Source organism: Bubalus bubalis, chromosome X (assembly GCF_019923935.1).
Source record: "Bubalus bubalis isolate 160015118507 breed Murrah chromosome X, NDDB_SH_1, whole genome shotgun sequence".
Lineage (NCBI taxonomy): Eukaryota > Metazoa > Chordata > Mammalia > Artiodactyla > Bovidae > Bubalus > Bubalus bubalis.
Window position 1 is genome coordinate 123,224,897 of NC_059181.1, and position 19,980 is coordinate 123,244,876.

The window sequence follows — 19,980 nt, forward strand, 5'->3', positions numbered from 1 at the left end:
GTGTGAAATGTCTGGCAATGGGGCTTGCTGGCTTTTGGCTGGGATTTGGTCTTAGTGCTGAGATAGAGGACTTTGGGACAGATTTTGCTACTTAATATTCCATCAGGTTGGAAGTTCTCTGGTGATCCAAAGTCCTGGACTTGGGTCTCCTACCTGGTGGGGATTCATGTCTGACTCCTTAGCGTAGCACCAAGACTTCACAGTGCAGAAAACAAAACCCCAAGACTAATGGTGGAAATAACACTCAATATCCCAGAACACCCAAAGAAACTCACACTCTTACAAAGAGGAAGGGAGAGAGATAAAAGGGAAAAATAGAGAAAAATAGGAATGAAAAATGAAAAGAACATTCAAGCCAATAGTCAAATGCATAATTGAAAATGAATACTAAAACGTAGCCTAGCAAAAATAGAAAATTAAAAACATTGGGAAAGTGCAATAGTTATGCATAAAATAACATGAAATTCTTTAAAACTAAGATGCTTTAAAAAGTTTGTTTTAAAAATTAAAGGAATAATAAATAAAAACATTAGAACAATATGAAAAAGACAAAAAAGAAAAATTTGTAGAGAGTGCTAGCAGAAGAATCCCCTTATGATTTCTCTGTTGGCCTCTCCACACAGTGAGCTTAAATAAATCTGCCTACTCAGAAAGTCCTTCAATATTTCTAGTAAGGTTTCTCAAAGTTTTGTGAGCAGTGTGGGATCAGCTCATACTCAAATCTGACCTTAGCCCAGTATGTACTTGCTTCCAAAGTCTATAATTTCCCCAAAAGTCCAGAGTTGCTGGCTAATTGTGGGGATTTAATCCCTATATCTGTTGCTGCAGAAGTAAATTCCTCTTCTTTCCTTTGCCTACATAGCCTGGTGTTGTGCTTTGGCTTTGGCCTTGCCTCTGCCTTTAGGCTGCCCCCAAGTGTCTGTCCTCTGCCCAGACATGAGGGGGTGAAAGTAGCAGCTTATTAGGGCTCACTTGCTCATTTTGGCAGTGGAGATGGGGGTATGGCAGACACAGTTGGAGTAGACATTCACAAATTTAATGAAATGCAGCAAGGATAAGAAAGAAAATATAGAATTGTGACTTAAACAGCAGTAGGATCAAGAAAATCTAATGGTCTGTTTGGTGTATTTTATTTGGGGGAAAGCTAGTTAACTGAAGAGAATCTAATTCTTTCTTTCTTCTTCTTCTTTTTTTTTTTTTTTTTGGGTTACACTATGCTGGACAAAACACCATGTGAAAGAGATTTATAAACAAAAATTATGAGACATGCATACAGTGTATACATAAATAACAGTCCCCTTGATGTCAAGATTGATGTGTTAAGTTTCAGACTGGTGAAAGACTTGCTTTTTGGAAGAAAAGGTATGACCAATGTAGACAGCATATTATAAAGCAGAGACATTACTTTGCCAACAAAGGTCCATCTAGTCAAAGCTATGGTTTTTCCAGCAGTCATGTATGGATGTAAGAGTGGGATTATAAAGAAAGCTGTGTGCTGAAGAATTGATGATTTTGAGCTGTGATGTTGGAGGAGACTCTTGAGAGTCCCTTGGACTGCAAGGAGATCCAAATAGTCCATCCTAAAGGAAATCAGTCTTAAATATTCATTGGAAGAACTGATGTTGAAACTCCAATACTTTGGCCACCTGATATGAAGAACTGACTCACTGCAAAAGACCCTGATGCTGGGAAAGATTGAAGGCGGGAGGAGAAGGGGACGACAGAGGATGAGATGGTTGGATGGCATCATCGATTCAATGGACATGAGATAGAGTAAACTCTGGGAGTTGGTGACAGGCAGGGAGGCCTGGCATGCTGCAGTCCATGGGATAGCAAAGTGTCAGACATGATTGAGCGACTGAACTGAACTGAAAGCTTTATGTAGCAACTGCTGTAGCTTTGGGTTTCCTAATGAGAACAATGGGTGAGACAAGGAAAGTATACAGTCTCCAATCCAGTTTTTAATATGGTATTAAAATGTTTGCTTATTTATTGTTTTAATATGGCTTTTTAAAGACTGCTGACAGTATTTTTTTTTTTTACTATGATAATATAATGGAGAAGGGGAAAAAAAATGAAATATACATGATAACCCATTCTCAACTCTGCCTTCCAGGCTTGACCTTTAAAGGACCTTTAAAGCTGTCATTCATATAGACACATAAAGATAAAACATTGTGGAAAAGAGAATAACATTTGTCTTGTTGGAGGTTTTCAGAAACATGTGACCTGATCTACATGGACAGTTGTAAAAACAAACAATTCTGGCACCAAGGAGTTTGCAACAACCAGCCACCTCTGCCCCTTTTAGTATATTAAAAAAAGAATCCTAAATTCTAACTTGGGAAAGATGGTACTTTGGGACACTAATTGACCATCTCCTCAGTCTGCTGGCTTTCTGAATAAAATTGCTATTCTTTGCACCAAAACTTCACCTCTCAATTTACTAGCCTGTCATGAAGGAGCAGTAAGGACTTGGACTCAGCAACATTATTGTTCTTCATCTGCTTTATAAGATTCATTAAATTTGTGACTTATGTTAAATAGAGAGATCAACTTTTTGTGTTAATGATGTTGCAATGTGCTCAGTCATGTTCAGCTCTTTGTGACTCCATGGAAATAGCCTGCTAGGCTCCTTTGCCATGGAATTTTCCAGACAAGAATGCTGGAGTGGGCTGCCATTTTCTACTCCAGGGGATCTTCCTGATCCAGGGATCAAATCCCTGTCTCTTGTGTGTTCTGCATTGCAGGCAGATTCTTTACCACTAGTACCACCTGGGAAGTCCTGTGTTAATAATAAAATTATTTAAATATGTTTTTAATATAAAATATTTTATTATGAATGATCCTTGCCTAGAAAATATATCAATTTTACTTATAGATATTCATAATTCTAAAGATTTTTATATTGTGTATGAATATATTTCCATTCAAAATAACAATTTTTAATCTACTAACAAAAATGAACAATTATAGAATTCTGAATAATAAGTTATGAAATTTGGTATAAGCATTTGCAAGTAATGCTGCCAAATCACTAAGTATTGGTACATGTCGACTCAAAATTCCTTTTTCAAAAGTTATCATAATTAAGGCACATTTTCCACATTTCCCATAATATACTGAATCTCTGATGTCTATCAAGTGTTTCATTTAATATAAACAGAAAAACTATTAGAGCTGAAAATAAAACATATCAAAGTATTTCTAATATGAAGAGTTATACTTGTTTCCTATATGTTTATAAGTCTGCCAGCAAGGCATGTATATTTTTCCTTTTTGGTACCACCATGGAAGGCTATTTGGTATATATAAAAATACTCATTAGTGCCATTCTTTTCCAAGCTTTCTTGGTATAACCCTAATATTGTTTTAAAAAATTGTCTGAATATATATGTATGCAGATACACACATCACAGTTCTACTCACCTTAGTGAAAGTGTGCTACCAAGTATATGTCAAGTCCTAGATCTAGATTAAATGGAAAAATGTATATTCACTTCTATATCCTAAATGAAAATTAGAGACTATAATAAAGATATACTTGTGGAATATAAGACTAGCATGCTGTATATCATCATATAAAGACAAAAGAATATATTTTTTAAAGATTTTCTCAGGAGAATGCTGGAAGCTGAAGTGTTACTAGTTAGATTACCCTATACTCCAAATGCTATTTGATTTTTCTGTTGCTTTTCTTAGTTTTGAAATAAAATTTAATGAAAGACAGAAATAATCCACAGGACAAAAATAAAGAAAACTACTGGTAGTGAGTTTTAATGATAATTATTATAGAAAATCTTAACTCTTTAATAATTGCTTTTCTTGTACTTGTGACCTCTCTCTCTTCATCCTAAAATACAATTAATTTCTATCAATTTTACATGCCTAAATGAAATATAATTAAATTTGTAATAGGGAGAAGTTGAGTATCATGCTAATATATTTACTCTGGGTAATGTTCAAATATCTTCCAAATATGCATTCTTCAAGCATAGTAAAATCAGTATTAACTTGTTAATCAAGTGAAAATATTTATTTACAAAAACAGCTTTTCCTCTTTTAGATCCAAAAGAGTTTTTGTAAAAATAACATCAAAAATATCTTCATAAGGCTGAAAAGGGAGCTGGCAGAACTGACACTTGCTTTATTAGATACTTGTTAAATTTTTACATAGTAGGAGATAGTTTGAACAGCAATATATCTACATTCACTTTAGTATGAACTCCGTAGTTTATAATTTTAGCTATGGTGCAAATTCCCATGTAAATATAAGACAGTCTTTTATTTTGGTTTTCACTTATCAGAAAAGGAAGACTTACATATTCTCCTACATTGCCAGTATATTAGTATTCATAATAAGCCAGGTAACATGCTAGATATTTTCTTATATACTAATTCATTTAATATTCACTATAAGTTAAAATTTATCTCTATTTTTCAGTAATGGAAATTCAAGCTCAGAAAGATTTTTTAATATCATGTTGTTAGTAAATTAAGAGTTAGGCTTCAAGCCAAACCAAGATCTGTGTGATCCTAAGGCCTATTTCTTTCTAGTATTCCACAATACTATTTAAGTACTTACATTACATTGCACATTTAACTTGGAGAATGTTGGAATCTTTGTATTATATTCCAGATAATTGGCAAATGTAAAGTATACGTGTATTCTGAAGAAAATCTCAGAAAATATAAGATTGTTGAGACAGAAGTTCTCTAATTTCTGAACTACAATTTCAAAAAACTTCTTAAAGCACTTATTATATTGATAAAATGTGAAGATTACAAATTAGTGATCTAGAAATTAATTTTTAAAATCAATTTATTTTTATTGAAGGAAAATTTCTTTACAGAATTTTGCTGTTTTCTAAACCTCAACGTGAATCAGCCATAAGCATACATATATCCCCTCCCTTTTGAACCTCCCTCCCATTCCCCTCTCCATCCTTCCCCTCTAGGTTGATATAGAGCCCCTGTTTGAGTTTCTTGAGCCATACAGCAAATTCCTGTTGGCTGTTTATTTTACATATGGAAATGTAAGCTTCCATGTTACTCTTTCCATACATCTCACCCTCTCCTCCCCTCTCCCCATGTCCATAAGCTTATTCTCTATGAGTATTTCTCCATTGCTGCTCTTAAGTAAATTCTTCAGTACCATTTTTCTAGATGCTGTATATTTGTATTATAATATGGTATTTATCTTTCTCTTTCTGACTCACTTCATTCTGTATAATAGGTTCTAGGTTCATCCACCTCGTTAGAACTGACTTAAATGTGTTCCTTTTTATGGCTGAGTAATATTCCATTGTGATAATTACATTTTTAACTCAAGATGTTTTAATGTAAGAAGACAAGGTATCTGGGGAATGCTTGGCTTAGAAGTCATTTGAAAACTGCATTAATTTCCTGGCTGACCTATTAACTTCAGCATTTTAGAGTCTCAACTTTTAGACCTTGTTTCAAGAAGACTGGACTCTTGAAGCTATGTCATTTATCGTACTCTAAAAAAAATCTTACCTATGGATATTTTAAAAGAAACAAACGCAATGTAATTCTATACCAGAATTTTGGCTTCCCAGGTAGTGCCAGTGGTAAAGAAACTACTTACGAATGCAGGAGACACAGGAGGCATGGGTTCGATCCCTGGGTGGGGAAGATCCCCTGGAAGAGGATATGGCAATACACTCAAGTATTCTTGTCTGGGGAGCCCCGTGGACAGAGGAGCCTGGCGGGCTACAGTCGATAGGGTCACAAACAGTCAGACACAAGTGAAGCAACTTGGCATGCAGGCACGCACATACCAGATTTTAGAGGAGATACATAAAAGGAGGGAATGGTATTTATTTTTGAAAATAAATTTCCAGATTTATAATGAAGTGTTTTGATTTTATTTATACCTTTTAGACTCTTGTACCAAATCTTTGATTTATAGTGTTCTTGGTAAACATAAACTACAAGAAGCAACAAAAGCAGAATAATAGGTTTTATCTTCATCTAATTAAGCTGGATGGCTTTATTGTAATTTGTATATATGCTTTATCTGAATATTTAGGCCACACTCATTGTTCTTGGTTCTTTTTTCAGAGAGTGATGCTACCACCAAATCCAAAATAGAGTTGTTGATGGATGACATAGTGACAGAAGTATAAATGATGTACTGAACTAATCACATCCTCTCAGTGATTTAATAATGCTCTATTCAAAGCAGCACAGTACAATCCTCTAAACTCATGTTTGGCATTCTCTGAGAATCACATCACTGTTTTGTTTGCTGAACCATATTTCTGAACCATTCATAGGATCAAGTGAATCTGATTATATGTTTACTTTAGATGTTTAAAATAGTCAGAACCTGTGAAAAAGTGATATTTTTCAGAGTGTTGTTATATGAACAAAATTAAAAGATAAATGTAATTCATATGTGGCAGAAAAATTTCTGACAGAACATTATAAAGGCTATTCAATTATCAAAGCTTGATTAATCAAAGATTAATTCATTGTAATATAAAAAGGAAAATATACCTTTAGACTGAATGAAGAACCCACTAATGCAGGAGATGTAAGAGATGCAGGTTCAATCTCTGGGTCAGGAAGATTGCCTGGCATGGTGACCCACTCCAGTATTCTTGCCTGGAGAATCCAACTGACAGAGGAGCCTGGCAGGGTATAGTCCAAGGAGTCACAAAGAGTCGGACATGACTGAGCGAGTTTCACATGTGAGATTCATGTGTTGGGATATTCAAATTTCTCTAACAGATTTGGGAAGTTTTCAGTCATCATTTTTATCAAATGGAATGCTAAAGGGTCAATATATTCTGCATTCATGTTAACTATTGGGGCTTCCCAGGTGGCACTAACAGTAAAGAACTTGTTTGCCAATGCAGGAGATGCAAGTTGTATCCTTGGGTTGCGAAGATCCCCTGGAGGAGGACATGGCAACCCATTCCAGCACTCTTTCCAGGAGAATCCCATGCTATAGGGATAGTCCATAGGGTCACAAAGAGTCAGACAAGACTGAAGCAACTTAGCACATACATTAATTATTTTAACTGTCCTGTCAAACATCTTAATTTGAACTTTGCTAATTCAGAATTTGTAATATTTCAAACAAATGGTAGACTAATTCTGTTGAAAAGAGTTTACCAAGCCAAAGGGAAATATCTATCATTTAAAGAGAAGGCAGTCTTAAGATATATGAAAAATAGTGATTTACAAGCCAAAAATATAACTCTTATATAAACAGAGAAGAACAGTTTGGATTTTGATGTAGTCATTACAGGTAATTCTTGAATACATATTGAATTAATAGTCCTAAGAGGACATATGCATTTAAAAAATTATTTCTTTTCAAAAAAGATTCTGATTCCATTGCTATAATGTTTTACCACCTAAGATTAATTAGTGAAAATAAAATTTGAATGAGCAGACTTTTCTACACAGAAAAAGCATTACGAATGATTCCTCTGCACCAAATGTTAAATGATTGGAAGATGTTACTTTCTCATTTCTTATGGGAAAAAATATGTAAAATACTGATTCATTCAATTCAGCATATTTTTATTTTTTTGTGAATTAATTCATTTATTTTAATTGTAGGCTAATTATTTTACAATATTGTAGTGATTTTTGCCATACATTGACACAAATCAACCATGGGTGTACATGTGTCCCCCATCCTGAACCCCCCTCCCACCTCCCTCCCCATCCCACCACTCAGGGTCATCCCAGTGCACTGGCCCTGAGAGCCCTGTCTCGTGTATTGAACCTGGACTGGAGATCTAGTTCACATATGGTGATATTCATGTTTCAATGCTATTGTCTCAAATCATCCCACCCTCGCCTTCTCCTACAGAGTCCAAAAGTCTGTTCTTTACATTTGTGTCTCTTTTGCTATCTTGCATATAGGGTCATCATTATCATCTTCCTAAATCCTGTATATATGCGTAATATACTGTATTGGTGTTTTTTCTTTCTGACTTACTTCACTCTGTATAATAGGCTCCAGTTTCATCCACCTCATTAAAACTGATCCAAATGCATTCTTTTCAATAACCGAGTAATACTCAATTGTGTATATGTACCACAACTTTCTTATCCATTCATCTGCAATGGACATCTAGGTTGCTTCCATGTCCTAGGTATTGTAAACAGTGCTGCAATGAACATTGGGGTACATGTGTCTCTTTCGATTCTGGTTTCCTAGGTGTGTATGCTCAGCAATGGAATTGCTGGGTCATATGGCAGTTCTATTTCCATTTTTTAAAGGAATCTCCACACTGTTTTCCAGAGTGGCTGTACTAGTTTGCATTCCCACCAACAGTGTAAGGGGGTTGCCCTTTTTTTGCACCCTTTCCAGCATTTATTATTTGTAGACTCTTTGATACAATATTTTATTGAGATCCCACTTATGTACAAGTGCTGATGAATCGTGCATTATATAATACATGTGAATAGCCCACCACTGTCTTTAGAACAAAGCACCCCAACCCTTTTGGCACTAAGGATGAGTTTCTTTGAAGACAATTTTTTCATGGAATGAGGGCAGCACAGGGTGGGGTGGGGCGGGAAGCAGGGAGGATAGCTCAGATGGTAATGCGAAGCAGCAGATGAAACTTTTCTCCATTGCCTGCTGCTCATCTCCTGCTGTGTGGCCCCAGTTCCCAACAGGCCACCTAGTACTGGTAAGCTGCATAGAGGTTGGGGATCCTTGCTTTAGAAGGTCTTATGGTCCGAATCTCAAGAAAAGATATTTATAGCCTAGTGTTGTCCTGCATGTCTACATACATTAAAACAAATATGAATCAAAAGGGAATACTGTTGATGGGCATACCAGACCACCTGACCTGCTTCTTGAGAAACCTGTATGCAGATCAGGAAGTAAGAGTTAGAACTGGACATGGAACAACAGACTGGTTCCAAATAGAAAAAAGGAGTACGTCAAGGCTGTATATTGTCACCCTGCTTATTTAACTTATATGCAGAGTACATCATGAGAAATGCTGGGCTGGAGGAAGCACAACCTGGAATCAAGATTGCCGGGAGAAATATCAATAACCACAGATATGCAGATGACACCACTCTTATGGCAGAAAGTGAAGAAGAACTAAAGAGCCTCTTGATGAAAGTGAAAGAGGAGAGTGGAAAAGTTTGCTTAAAGCTCAACATTCAGAAAACTAAGATCATGGCATCCGGTCCCATCACTTCATGGCAGATAGATGGGGAAACAGTGGAAACAGTGGCTGACTTTATGTTTCTGGGCTCAAAAATCACTGCAGATGGTGATTGCAGCAATGAAATTAAAAGATGCTTGTTCATTGGAAGGATAGTTATGACCAACCTAGACAGCATATTAAAAAGCATAGACGTTACTTTGCCAACTAAGGTCCGTCTAGTCAAGGCTATGGTTTTTCCAGTGATCATGTATGGATGTGAGAGTTGGACTATGAAGAAAGCTGAGCACCGAAGAATTGATGTTTTTGAACTGTTGTGTTAGAGAAGACTCTTGAGAGTCCCTTGGACTGCAAGGATATCCAACCAGTCCATCCTGGGGGAGATCAGTCCTAGGTATTCATTGGAAGGACTGATGTGGAAGCTGAAACTCCAATACTTTGGCCACCTGATGTGAAGTGCTGACTCATTGAAAAGACCCTGATGCTGAGAAAGATTGAGGGCAGGAGGATAAGGGGATGACAGCGGATGAGATGTTGGATGGCATCACTGACTCGATGGACATGGTTTTGGGTGGACTCTTGTAGTTGGTGATGGACAGGGAGGCCTGGGGTGCTGCGGTTCTTGGGGTCACAAAGAGTCAGACACGACTGAGTGAGTGAACTGAACTGAACTGAATTGAAGTATCCATTATCTTGTCCCTTCTCCACACATATTTTGTATGCCTAAAACATACTGCAATTTATTTTCCTCACTGAATTTCAGTTAAACTAACTTTGAAATATTGAGAAAATGCTAAGCTTGGAATTGCCATGGCATCTTTGAAGAGACTTTAAACCAGAAGAAACTGTGCTAATATCTGTAACATCTAGAAATATACACAGATTTAGACAAACTTTGATTTTCTTATTCTTCCTATTCATAGAAAGCTTAGGAATAGTTATGAGAATTTCAATTACTTATGTTAAGGCAATCTTTATATTCTGAAATGAATTTCACCTACAGTGTCAATATCAATAACAATCCTAGCTAACACTGAAAAATCACTTCCTATATGACAAGTACTTCTCATAGCCCATATAATGTAGCTCATTTCATCTTCTGGACAACTCTCTTAAACTAATTTCACTGATAAAGAAATAGGCTGTGCAGACTGGTTAAGTAAAACTGCTTGTCATAAAGCTGTTAAACAACACAGTCAAAACTTGAATCCAGATAGTCTCTCCATAGAGAGTCAGAGTCTTGACTACTAAATAAAATTTCTCTTTATAAAGCATCTTTTCTCGTTTGTCTCTTTCTTGATTAATTTCAGAGATTAAATACAGACTAATAATGACTAACCATATAATAAAATTTTATCAAGATATAGATAATTGTAGCAGCTGTAATAGGTCAGATTTCTTCAGGTATCTAAGAAATTAGGATGTTTCCAAAAAGAGACAGTTTGTGGGCCCAATTTTCTTACATACATATTTGAAATAATAGCTGCAGAGACTTAAAAAGAAAAGCAAACCTGCAAAAGCCACACTGGGTTTTCCTGGCCTTTCTGTAAGCAGATGAGTTCTAGGGTCCTCAGATAAAGAGAACAGAATGGCATTCTTGTAATAAAAGAAGCCATTTTGGCCTAAGCTAATTTGTAATCTCCCCTTCATGGATAACAATCTTGTGGCAAGGGCTTGTGTAACTCAATGAAGTTATGAGCCATACTATGCAGGGCCATGCAAGACAAATGAGTCATAGTGAAGAGTTCTGATGAAACTTGGTCCACTGGAGGAGAGAATGGCAAACCACTCCAGTATTCTTGCCGTGAGAATCACATCAACATAAAAACTATAAAAAAAAAAAATGACACTGGAAGATGAGCCCCCAGATCAGAAGGTGTCCATTGTGCTACTGAGTAAGAGCAGAGGGCAATTACTAATAGCTCAAGAAAGAATGAATCACCTGGGCCAAAGTGGAAACGAAGCTCAGTTGTAGATGTGGCTGGTGGTGAAAGTAAAGTCCAGTGCTATAAAGCAAAATATTGCATGGGAAACTGGAATGTTAGGTCCATGAATCAAAATAAATTGGAGGTGGTCAAGCAGGAGGTGGTAGGAATGAACATCAACATCTTAGAAATCAGTGAACTAAAATGGATGGATATGGGCAGATTTAATTCAAATGACCATTATATTTACTATTGTGAGTAAGAATCCCTTAGAAGAAAAGGATGCACCCTCATAGTCAACAAAAGGTTTCGAAATGCAGTATTTGGGTGCAATCTCAAAAACGACAGAAAGATCTCTGTTGGTTTCCAAGGGGAACCATTCAATATAAAAGTAATCTAAATCTATGTCTGAACCATTAATGTCAAGGAAGCTGAAGTTGAATGGTTCTGTGAACTTATAAGACCCTTCTAGAACTAACACCAAAGAAGATGTCCTTTTCATCATAGGGGACTGTAATGCAAAGGTAGCAAGTCAAGAGATACCTGGAGTAACAGGCAAGTTTGGCCTAGGAGTACAAAATGAAGTGGAGCAAAGGTTAACAGAGTTTTAGTAAGAGAACACACTGGTAATAGCAAACACGCTCTCCCAACAACACAAGAGACAACTCTACACATAGACATTACTTGATGGTCAACACCAAAATCCGATTGGTCATCTTCTTTGCAGTCAAAGATGGAAAAGATGTATAGAGAAAGCAAAAAAAAAAAAAAAAAAAGGACTGGGAGTTGACTGTGGCTCAGATCATGAACTCCTGCAACATTACTGCAACATTCAGACTTAAATGGAAGAAAGAAGGGAAAGCCACTAGGCCATTCAGGTATCACCTAATCACCTAAATCAAATCTCTTACAGAAGTGGAGGTGACAAATAGATTCAAGGGATTGCATCTAATAGACAGCCTGAAGAACAATGAAGGGAGGTTCATAACTTTCTACAGGAGGCAGTAATAAAAAACCATCACAAAGAAAAATAAATGCGAAAAGGCAAAATGATTGTCTTAGGAGGCCTTAAAATAGCTGAGAAAAGAAGAGAAGTGAAAGACAAAAGAGAAAAGGAAAGATATATCCATCTGAATGCAGAGTTCCAAAGAATAGCAAGGAAAGATGAGAAAGCCTTCTTAAGTGAACAAGCAATGCAAAGAGATAGAGGACAACAATAGAATTGGAAAGACAAGAGATCTCTTCAAGAAAATTAGAGATACCAAAGGAACATTTCATGTAATTATGGCCACAATAAAGGACAGAAATGGTATGGATCTAACAGAATCAAAAAAGATTAAGAAGAGGCAGCAAGAAAACGTAGAAAAAAAGGTACAAAAAACGTCTTCTTGACTGGAGTAACCACTATTGTATGAGCACTCACCTAGCGCCAGACATCCTGGAGTGTGAAGTCAAGTAGGCCTTATGAAGCACCACTATGAACAAAGCTAGTGGACGTGGTGGAATTCCAGCTGAGCTATTTTAAATCCTAAAAGATGAAACTGTTAAAGTGCTGCAGTCAGTATACCAGCAAATTTGGAAAACACAGCAGTGGCCACAGGACTGGAAAAGGTCAATTTTTATTCCAATCCTAAAGAAGGGCAATGCCAAAGAATGTTCAAACTACTGAATAATTGCACTCATTTCACATGTTAGCAAGGTAATGTTCAAAATCCTTCAAGCCAGGCTTCAACAGTATATGAACCAAGAACTTTCAGACGTTCAAGTTGGATTTAGAAAAGGCAGAGGAACCAAAGATCAAATCGCCAACATCAGTTGGATCACAGAAAAAGCAAGGGAATTCCAGAAAAATATCTACTTCCGCTTCATTGACTACACTAAAGCCTTTGACTGTGTGGATCACAACAAACTTCAAGAGATGGGAATAACAGACCACCTAACTTGCCTCCTGAGAAACCTGTGTGCAAGTCAAGAAGCAACATGGAAAACCAGACATGGAAGGATGGACTGGTTCAAAATTGGGAAATGGTACCTCAAGGCTGAATACTGTCACTCTGAGTATTTTCATTTTTTAATTTATGATTATTTAACATATGCAGAATACATAATGTAAAATGCCAGGCTGATGAATCACAAGGGATATTTCTGGGAGAAATATCAATAACCTCAGATATGCAGATGACACCACCCTAATGGCAGAAAGGGAAGAAGAACTAAAGAGCCTCATGATGAAGGTGAAAGAAGAGAATGAAAAAGCTGGCTTAAAACTCAACATTCAAAGAACTAAGATTATGGCATCCAGTCCCATTACTTCATGGCAAATAGATGGGGAAACAATGGAAACAGTGAGAGACTTTTCTTGGGCTCCAAAATCACTGCAGTTGCTGACTGCAGCCATGAACTTACAAGATGCTTGCTCTGTGGAAGAAAACTTATGACAAACCTAGACAGTTTTTTAAAAAGCAGAGACATCACTTTGTCAACAATAGTCTTTCTAGCCAAAGCTATGATGTTTCCAGTAGGCATATACAGATGTGAGAGTTGGGCCATGAAGGAGGCTGAGCACCGAAGAATTGATTATTTCAAACTGTGTTGTTGGAGAAGACTCTTGAGAGTCCCTTGGACAGCCAGGATATAAAACTAGTCAATCCTAAAGGAAATCAACCATGTACACTCTTGGTAGGAATGAAAAATGGTGCATTTGTTATGAAACTCAGTTTGAAGTTTCCCAAAAAATTTAAAAATAGATCTAACAATCCCACTTCTAGGTTTCTCTACTAAGGAAATGAAATCTGTATCTCAAAGACATATCTACATTCCTATGTTCATAGCAGCATTACTCCTTTCAGCCAAGGCATGGAAATAACTGAAATTATGTAAAATAAGTAACTGAATATTTATTGGAAGGACTGATGCTTTAACAGTAGCATTACATAAGTTTACATGGATCTTGATTAAAAGCCTAATTGATATTACTTTGATGATGTGATTATAAAATTATGTTAGAAAAATCTTACAAAAATGCACCTTCATATATCTGTAACTTGGTGGCCAATGCATTACAACTAAATCACTTTGGCAAGATATCTTTGCACATATCTGTATTTCAATACCAGAACAATGTTAACTGTTTCTTAATACAGGTTTCAATTTTTCAAACCATAGTGGTCATTTTTAGAATTTGTTCTTATTGATCAAGTTTCTTTTCTATATTTTGGATTATATTTCTAAATATATCTCTATCTCACGTTTAATTAAACTAAAATATTCTCTTATTTGCTAAAGTGGATTTCTGGGATGACATTGTTTACAAGTAACAACATCTAGTTATTAAGCAGTAATTTAATATTCTAGTAATTTAAGCAGTTAATGGACTATGATAAATTTAAGGATTCATTTTGATTCATGGTTAACTTATTTGGATTATGATAAAATTAACCTAACAACATGTGGAAAAGAGAGTAGAGGTCTGCAAATAAATATGATCCTTTATAAACCCATTAGCAGAAAACCCAGGACTATTTACAATGACAGCCTTGAAGAAAAGGAAGTAATCTTCCCCCCAAAATGTGGTAATTAGCAAGGCAGATAAGGACAGGATATGTGAGCCTTGAGGTGTTTTTCTCATATTCTTCAAATTACACATTGCCAGCATAAGGTACTGCCATTAAGACTCCAGAAGCAAGAATGACATATTATGTTACTGGACTTTAAAAAGAAATCCAGGTCTGCAACACTCCCTTTAGGTATCTGGCTTTACCTTAGCATAAACATTTTCCCAGTATAGAGAAACATCTTGCTTTTGTGAAACTAATAGGCACCTAACTATTGCCCAAAGGAATAAATACATCACACAAACACAAAATATAGCAATAGTTAACATACCAGGACTAAAGGTACAGTTTCATATTTTGTTAATACTAAGGGTACAGTTTTGTAAGCATTTTTCAAATTTACTTCACAATATACAATCAATATCTATGACTTATTGGACATGCTACTATTGTAGCACTTATTACATTTTATCTTATATTACTGATCTTGGTAAACATACTTATGTTATCTACTAGAATGCAAGGAACTGGAAAGTAGTTGTTTTATACATCATATTTTTCTGTCAAGGTTCGGTTCAATTCAGTCACTCAGTCGTGTCCAACTCTTTGCGACCCCAAGGACTGGAGCATGCCAGGCTTCCCTGTCCTACCCCAACTCCCGGAGCTTACTCAAACTCATGTCGATTGAGTTGGTGATGCCATCCAACCATCTCACCCTCTGTCGTCCCCTTCTTCTGCCACCTTCAGTCTTTCCCAGTATCAGGGTCTTTTCCAATGAGTCAGCTCTTTACATCACGTAGACAAAAGTATTGGTGCTGCAGTTTCAACATCAGTCCTTTCAATGAATATTAAGGACTGACTGGTTGGATCCCTTGCACTCCAAGGAACTCTCAGGAGTTTTCTCCAAAACCACAGTTCAAAAGCATCAATTCTTTGGTGTTCAGCTTTCTTTTTTGTTGTTGTTGTTTGTTTGTTTGTTTGTTTTAATTTTATTTTATTATTTATTTATTTTTTAATTAAATTTTATTTAACTTTACAATATTGTATTGGTTTTGCCATATATCAAAATGAATCTGCCACAGGTATACATGTGTTCCCCATCCTGAACCCTCCTCCCTCCTTCCTCCCCATACCATCCCTCTGGGTCGTCCCAGTGCACCAGCCCCAAGCATCCAGTATCGTGCATCGAACCTGGACTGGCAACTCGTTTCATATATGATATTATACATATTTCAATGCCATTCCCCCAAATCATCCCACCCTCTCCCTCTCCCACAGAGTCCAAAAGACTGTGTCTCTTTTGCTGTCTCGAATACAGGGTTATTGTTACCATCTTTCTAAATTTCATATATATGTGTTAGTATACTGTATTGGTGGTTTTTTTTTTTTTTTTCCTGGCTTATTTCACTCTGTATAATAGGCTCCAGTTTCATCCACCTCATTAGAACTGATTCAAATGTATTCTTTTTAATGGCTGAGTAATACTCCATTGTGTATATGTACCACAGCTTTCTTATCCATTCATCTGCTGATGGACATCTACGTTGCTTCCATTATAGTCCAACTGTCACATCCATACATGACTGCTGGAAAAACCATGGCTATGACTAGACAGACCTTTGTTGGCAAAATAATGTCTCTGATTTTTAATATGCTGTCTTGGTTAGTCATAACTTTTTTTCCAAGGAGCAAGCATCTTTTAATTTCATGGCTGCGATCACCATCTGCAGTGATATTGAGGCCCAAAAAAATAAAGTATCTTACTATTTCCATTGTTTTCCCATCTATTTACCATGAAGTGATGGGACTGGATGCCATGATCTTACTTTTCTGAACATTGAGTTTTAAGCCAAAATTTTCACTCTCACTTTCATCAAGAGGCTCTTTAGCTCTTCTTTGCTTTCAGCCACAAGGGTAGTGCCATCTGTGTATCTGAGGTTATTGATATTTCTGCTAGCAATCTTGATTCCAGCTTATGCTTCATCCAGCCTGACATTACACATGAAGTATTCTGCATATACGTTAAATAAGCAGGGTGACAATATACAGCCTTGACATACTCCTTTCCCAATTTGGAACCAGTTTGTTGTTCCATGTCCAATTCTAACTGTTGCTTCCTGACCTGCATAGAGATTTCTCAGGAGGCAGGTAAGGTGGTCTGGTATTCCCATCTCCTGAAGCATTTCCCAGTTTGTGGTGATCCACACAATCAAAGGCTTTGGCATAGTCAATAAAGCAGAAATAGATGTTTTCCTGGAACTGTCTTGCTTTTTCGATGACCCAATGGATGTTGGCAATTTGCTCTCTGGTTCCTCTGCATTTTCTAAATCCAGCATGAACAAAGTTCACAGTTCATGTATGGTAGAAACCTGGCTTGGAGAATTTTGAGCATTACTTTGCTAGCATGTGAGATGAATGCAATTGTATGGTAGTTTGAACATTCTTTGACATTGCCTTTCTTTGGAATTGGAATGCAAACTGACCTTTTCCTGTCCTGTGGCCACTGCTGAATTTTCCAAATTTGCTGGCATATTCAGTGCAGCACTTTGACAGCATCATCTTTTAGGATTTGAAATAGCTCAACTGGAAACCCATCACCTCCACTAGTTTTGTTTGTCACAATGCTTCCTAAGGCCCACTTGAGTTTGAATTCCAGGATGTCTGCCTCTAGGTGAGTGATCACACAATCATGGTTATCTGGTTCATTAAGATCTTTTTGTATAGATTTTCTGTGTATTCTTGCCACCTCTTCTTAATATCTTCTGCTTCTGTTAGGTCCATACCATTTCTGTCCTTTATTGTGCTCATCGTTCATGAAATGTTCCCTTGGTATCTGTAATTTTCTCGAAGAGATCTCTAATATTTCCCATTCTATTGTTTTCTTCTATTTCTTTCCATTGATCCCTGAGGAAAGCTTTCATACCTCTGCTTGCTATTCTGCATTCAAATGAGTATACCCTTTCCTTTTTCCTTTGCCTTTCATTTCTCTTTTACTCAGCTATTTGTAATTCCACCCCAGACAAACATTTTACTTTTTGCATTTCTTTTTCTTGGGGGTGGTCTTGGTCACTGCCTCACAAACCTCCATCCATAGTTCTTCAGCCACTCTGTCTATCAGATCTAATCTTTTGAACCTATTTGTCACTTCCACTGTATAATCGTAAGGGATTTGATTTAGACCTTACCTGAATGGTCTAGTGGCTTTCCCTGCTTTCTTCAATTTAAGTTTCAATTTGGCATTAAGAAGTTCATGATCTGAGCCACAGTCAGCTCCCAGTCTTGTTTATGCTGTCTCTATAGAGCTTCTCCATCTTTGGCTGCAAAGAATATAATCAATCTCATTTAGATATTGATCATCTGGTGATGTCCATGAGTAGTCTTCTCTTGTGTTGTTGGAAAAGGGTGTTTTCTATGACCAGTGGCATAGAAAACTCTTGGCAAAACTCTGTTAGCCTTCGTCCTGCTTCATTTTGTACTGCAAGGCCAAATTTGCCTGTTACTCCAGGTATCTCTTGACTTCCTATTTTTGCATTCCAGCCCCCTATGATGACAATGACACCTTTTTGGGGTGTTAGTTCTAGAATATCTTGTAGATGTTCATAGAACCATTCAACTTCAGCTTCTTTAGCATTACTGGTTTGGCCACAGACTATGATTACTCTGACATTGAATAATTTGCCTTGAAAATGAACAGAAATCATTCTGTCGTTTTTGAGATTGCATCCAAGTAGTAAATATACTGGTCATCTGAGTTAAATTCACCCATTCCAGTCCAGTTTAGTGCACTGATTCCTAAAATGTCTGTGTGCACTCTTTCCATTTCCTGTTTGACCACTTCCAATTTACCTTGATTCATGGACCTAACATTCCAGGCTCCTATGCAATATTGTTATTTATAGCATCAGACTTTACTCCCATCACCAGTCACATCCACAGCTGAGTGTTGCTTTTGCTTTGGCTCCTTCCCTTCATTTTTTCTGGAGTTATTTTTCCACTGATCTCTAGTAGCATATTGGGCACCTACTGACCTGGGGCATTCATCTTTCAGTGTCCTGTCTTTTTACCTTTTCATACTATTCATGGGGTTCTCAAAGCAAGAATACTGAAGTGGTTTGCCATTCCCTTCTCCGTGGACCATGCTTTGTAAGCACTCTCCACGGCAATCCATCTGTCTTGGGTGGCCCTATAAGGCATGGCTCATGGTTTCATTGAGTTAGACAAGGCTGTGGTCCATGTGATCAGTATGATTGGTTTTCTGTGATTGTGGTTCTCATTCTTTCTTCCCTCTGAAGGATAAGGATAAGAGGCTTATGAAAGCTTCCTGATGGGATAGACTGACTGTGGGGAAACTGGGTCTTGTTCTAATAGGCGGGGCCATGCTCAGTAAATATTTTATCCAATTTTTGATTAATCCATGTGGCTGTGCTCCCTCCATGTTTTTTGACCTGAGGCCAAACTAAGGTGAAGGTAATGAAAATAATGGTGATCTCCTTCAAAATGTCCCATGCACTCAGTCCCCCTGACCCTGTAGCAGGCTACCACTGACCCACGCTTCAATTGCAGTTTGGATACATTATGCATTCTAAATGTTTATTGATATATGAATGAAGTAGTAATTTAAGGTGTTTTACTTTCATGTGATTTTTGTTTTCCAGACCTGAGAGGAATTTCTAATAAAAACACCTTCTTGACTTTCATTTACAATTTTGTATCAGTGGAAAAAAAAAAAAAAAGTTCAGTCAGAATTATCTTAGCTTCTGTAATAGTAGAGAGAGAACTTTGACATTCAAAATTGAATCTAAATAAAGTGTCAAATCAAAACACTACTGAAATAAGACCAAGATTCAGTGAGTGGGAAAATCCAAGGCTCAAAGTATTTCAGCTAAGGCTGTCAAAATGACAGAATTTTCATGATTGTCTCTTGTGGCATACACTCCCTTCATGTCTCACAAAGTACTTCTAGAATAAGGGTTGACAAACTATATAGCCATGGGCCAAATCCAGACAGCCATCTGTTTTGTATGGTTTGTAAGCTAAAAATAGATTTTACATTTTTTTAACTGGTTAACAGAATCAAAGGGACAAAAGAAAATTATGTAAATTTCAAGTTCAATGTTCATAAATATGATCTTACTGGAATACTCTCATACTCATTCATTTACTTATTATCTAAGGCTGCTTTTGAGATAAAGTCTGAGTTGAGAAGTAGGAACAGAGACTAGATGGGCTGAAAAACCCAAAATATTTACTCTTTGTTCCTTTATAGAGAATTTACCTACTCCTGTACAATATTCATTTCATTCATGTCCCACAATGTGTTTCCAGATTATC

General features: G+C 36.8%; 1 protein-coding gene across 1 annotated transcript in view; it reads right to left on the reverse strand.

Moving 5' to 3' along the window:
* Positions 1-19,980, reverse strand: part of KLHL4 (kelch like family member 4) — a 125,578-nt gene that overhangs the window by 70,233 nt on the left and 35,365 nt on the right. The gene's annotated exons all lie outside the window — the stretch shown is intronic.